Source organism: Helianthus annuus, chromosome 3 (assembly GCF_002127325.2).
Source record: "Helianthus annuus cultivar XRQ/B chromosome 3, HanXRQr2.0-SUNRISE, whole genome shotgun sequence".
Taxonomy (NCBI): Eukaryota; Viridiplantae; Streptophyta; class Magnoliopsida; order Asterales; family Asteraceae; genus Helianthus; species Helianthus annuus.
This window is the reverse complement of record NC_035435.2, coordinates 15,056,206-15,061,035: the sequence shown is the minus strand read 5'-3', so window position 1 is coordinate 15,061,035 and position 4,830 is coordinate 15,056,206. Positions and strand designations below refer to the sequence as shown.

General features: G+C 37.5%; 1 long non-coding RNA gene across 1 annotated transcript; it reads right to left on the bottom strand.

Moving 5' to 3' along the window:
- Positions 1–1,667: 1,667 nt before the first annotated feature.
- LOC110926988 lies at positions 1,668–3,944 on the bottom strand. Its single transcript, XR_004888307.1, has 3 exons — positions 3,561–3,944; positions 2,086–2,232; positions 1,668–2,006 (listed from the first exon to the last, which is right to left on the bottom strand). It is a non-coding gene; the product is annotated as an uncharacterized LOC110926988 (long non-coding RNA).
- Between the last annotated feature and the right edge of the window lie 886 nt (positions 3,945–4,830).

Genomic DNA, 4,830 nt, shown 5'->3' with positions numbered 1-4,830 from the left:
TGTATATATTTATTTACTGCTTAACTTTTATTATTTCTTTTTAAACAGTTTCGTCGTTTGGTGCATATCAGCACGACATTAGCGGTGATGTCGGGTGATAACACTCAAAGGATTTTAAATTGTTGTCTTTTAATTTCAAAAATACCAAAAAGATTTTAGGTGTGTTTTAATATAAACTTTATAAAAGCCAAAAAGATTTTCTTTCTACTTTATTTTCGATCGTACGATGTTGGAGCTCAAGTCTTCGTTATCTGAAACCTGACTGAAAACCGAACTGACTAAATCTTCATAAACGGTCGAAATTTTGCAGATTTTGAAAGTTAGAATTTAAATTGATAATTTTATTAAACTTTCAAACTGTCGGACGGTGTTTGATTATGACATGGTCATTCGTGTGTCATTTGTTTATACTATATTCCAAGCAGTTGTTCTCATTATGCGTTTAGATTTCTTGCATGTGCAGATTCTAAAGGCTAGGAGAACATGGTCGATGACAAGCATTGGAATGAAGACACGACGAGAAGGCGCTCAAAAGATGAAGATGATCGAGTTGCCGCTGGCCATCATCAACACCACAAGGATCTCACTTCATAAAGATAAAGTCTTTTCACGAGCATAACTCAAGGGGGAGCTTATGTTAAGGGGGAGTTTGTCAACACACTTCCTACATGATACGGGTAGTTTGTTGATACACTCTCTGCTTTCTAGACGTGAAGACTTTGAAGATCCTCCGACATTGAAGACTTGAAAGGACATCAGAGTTTTGAGAACTCGAAGACCAAAGACCGTCGAAGTTCAAGACGAGTCTACAACCATAGAAGATAAAGACAAAGCTACAGCCAAGGGGGAGTTTGTTGGTGCACTTGTGTCTGTACTTTGTCTGTATTCGGTCTGATATAAACGATGTCCTGATTTGTGTTGTAAGTTGACCAAGTCAACCATCCTCCGGTTTGACTTGGACAACAGTTTAAAGATGTTCTGATCGAAGGATAGCCTCGAAGGATACACCTGATCCTTCGAGGTGATCGAAAGATATGGTTCGACCATGGTTCGACCATTAGACCTCGAAGGATGATCCTTCGAGGTCCATGCTGATCTTTCGTGTGAACTATGATCGATAGATGATCCTTCGGACCATCTATCAGATCCTTCGATCCAGACCTGCTGAGCTGGGTATATATACCCATGCATGTGTTGAGTGTGAGAGAGTTCTGCCATTTGCACATCCGAGAGATAGAGAGCCTTGAGAGCATTCTGTCCAGAACTCACACTCACACACTTAGAGAGTTTATAGAGCATTTCTGTAAACATTGAGCTTGTAACCGAACCCTCATTGCATTAATACAAGTTGTGTTAATCGGTGAACTTGTGTGTTTGTTTCTCTACTTGCTACTAACTCGGTTTGCTTGCTAGCTTGGATTCCGCACTCGCTAGTAGGTTTGTATAACAAGGTTTAGGTTCGTAATCCTCCGCGAAACAGGGACCTACATTTGTGCAGTAGATGGTGGCTTTTGGGTAGAAACTAGAATTCGATCCGCGCGCGTTGCGACGCGGGCTAGGAGATTCGTAAGGAGACCATCTCCTTTGCATTCAATCCCAGATCAACTTCAACTGATTATTGGAGATATTTTTAGATAACGTGCTGAAATACTTTTAAACACAGTAAGTTTTAAGGATTATGTGATTGTAAAACTAGATAAAAAACTTTGCAACTTCCACTTCATTTTCGAATAATCCAAGGCAAATATAAAAACTCGTACCCACAAATACTACAAATAAACTACCCACAAATACTTTAAGTAAACTACTATTACATCAAGTATGTGTCTCATCTATCAAGCATCAAGATAAACAGTTCCTTACTTTTTCCCTAGAAGCTGACCCATACGCCCCTCTCATCTACCACGTTTATGAAGTTAGTCATCGATTTTCGAGCTTCCTCTTGAGAATCTAGTGCTCTGCCTACACAGTATATTGATGAATTCATCTTTTGAAAGATTCTTCGCCTGTTTTATAACAAAAGGCGTACATCAATTAAGATTGGTATTCATTCTATTATACGACAACCAAGTTTAAAAATCGAACCGAGAGCAGCAGTTCAGCAGCAATCGCAAGGATCCCGTAAACCATGGCTGCGACATGTTGATCGATATCATCTGCACCTGCCATTTCTTGGTTTGATTATTGTTACGAACCTTCCTTTATATGAGCTCGAAGCCTTCAAATTATAAACTGAAAAGTTTATAATGGAGGGAGTTCAAAGAATAGTAATAAGCAATAACATAAATGCTAATTTTTTTATAGAACCTTAAATGATCTAAAGCTGAAACAACTTTTCTTTCTCTTCATATTATATAAGTAATAAGTGACTGCTGAAAAAATAATAAAAGAGTTATAGCTACCTTATTGCCTTTTGAGTTTCTAATGCAAGTGCCACTTAAAGATACATGCATTTTCATGTTTGATATTTCTTGTTAGTACAACTACAACTGATTTTTATGTGTTTTTTTTAATAGAACTTTTTATTATCCAATTCCTAATGAAGAGCTTTTAAAATTTACTCTATATTAAATGCGTTTTCATGTTTAATATTTCTTGTTACTTTGTATTATTCAATTCACTTTTATGGCTAAAACTTTCAAATTAAAATTATAACAATCTAATTCGTCAATTTCTTAAAAACAATAACATTTGCCTCAATTACATAGCCAAATGCTCCACAACCAACAGAACTGCAAAAACCTATAAAAAGAACTAATAGAGATTAAAAGTTCAATGAACTTAAATCTAAAAAGCTAACTGGCCAAAATTTTATCAAAAGCCTGGTTTTAAAGATTCTCTTTCATGAGAATTCAATTACATTCTCACAAACTGATTACCCAATTAATCGAATTCCCACATATTACATACATAATCCAAAATGATAAACAGAGAACGCTATTGTTTGCTTTTCGATTTAGTTATTTGGCTAAATGGAAATCTAAAAATCTGGAAATATACTGTAATTGATATCGCTCTTACATGTAAAGCCTTATTAAAGTGATTGGGATTGCAATAAGGTGCTATGTATAAACAGTTTGAAATCAGTTATTTGCTTATTTCATAAAAGCAATAAGCATTTCTAATAAGCAATCCCAAACACCCATTAAATTCAGTTTCTGTAGTGACACAAACTTGCTAAGCACATGATAACACTTACCATGAAATCTCATCTGATTTCTTTTCCAATAAAACTGCACGGAGAAGCATATTGCATAGAAGCATACCGTCACTATCAAACTTTCTACCAGACATTGATAATAATCACCCGCGGTAGAGGATAAATTACCAACCATTTCGATATTCTCAATTTCAAGTAACTAACCATTTACAGATGCTCCAAAACTTTAGCACACAGTGAAAGCAAAACCAAATAACCTCGAATCACTCTCTAAACGTGAACATATGAAAAAACTAATTCAATCAAAGAAGCTAAAACCAGTACGTCAAATCAATTCACAAAGTAAAATTGGATTTTGACCTCGCTCAACTATTAGGGCAAGAGAGTGATTGGTCCTTACCTTCTTCGCCGGAAACCCGGCTGTAGGCCGTGGCCGGATCGAGGATGGAGGCGGGATGTGTCTGATGAATGTTCTGTGGCTTTTCGTATGTCACTTTAACCCTAACAACACACGGCGACCGGAACCCTAAGCTGCCCAACCACTACCATCACCGTCGGCCTTCCAACGACTGCAACCAGCAACCACTCCGGCTCTAATACCGATCGTTCTTTCTCTCTCTCAAATTTTCGTTCTCTGTTGCGACACGTACTTGAGGCAGAGAGGAGGTAAGCCGAATGGCCGGTCGGAGGCAATGGACACACAACCTCACCATCGCACTTCTCTCTCTAACTCTGTCTCTGTCTCTCTCTAGGGTTTGTGTTGTGTGGGTAAAATGAAAGAAAAAAGAAGATAAAAACGATATGTGGCAGAAGATGGCAAGATCATGCATCAACAACTTGTACGTACAATGTTACAAAGCACAAACTACAAACAAAGCATAACATACAACCTCTAATGCTTAGAAATGTTAGAAATCGGAGTATTATATAATTGGAAAAAAAAAAACATATTGAAGAATGGAAAGGGTATGAATCATTCCTCTTAGAATATAGGTCAACTTAGGAATGAGCTCGGTACCGTCCGGAACCAAACCGGTACCGGTACCAAAAGAACCGGTACCGAAAATCCTCAAAAGTGGGTACCGGTACCGGTACCGGTACCGAATATACCCGGTTCGGTACGGTTCAGTACCGGTACCGGTTCGGTACCGTACCGGACCGGTACCGAACCGGTACCGAAAATGTTAAAAGTCGGTACGGGTACCCGGTAAATTCGGTACGGGTACCGGTTCGGTAAATTCGGTACGGGTACCGGTTCGGTACCGGTACCGGGTCCATTTTGCTCATCCCTAGGTCAACTTAGTCAATTTTAAAATAATTACACAAATGCCTATGGTACGTTATATTATATCAATTACAAGCTCACAGAGAAAAAAGTAAAGCAATATGCTTGCCATATAGAGGCTAGAGGACTTGGGTGTATATATGTTCCCAAAGACTTTCTAAGAATGCTCGATACCCAGGTAAAATATACCAAAAGTTAACCTTTATATTTAGAAATACAATTGTAGATGCATGCTTTTGTACAATTAAATAGCTTAAAGCAAATGGCTCAAATTTGTCCCACAATGTATTATTAGCGTATAAAACCTTTTGTATCACTTCACTAAGGAATGTACATGTTAAAACAATGTACTTTAATAATTTATTAATTTTATTTGATTGACAAA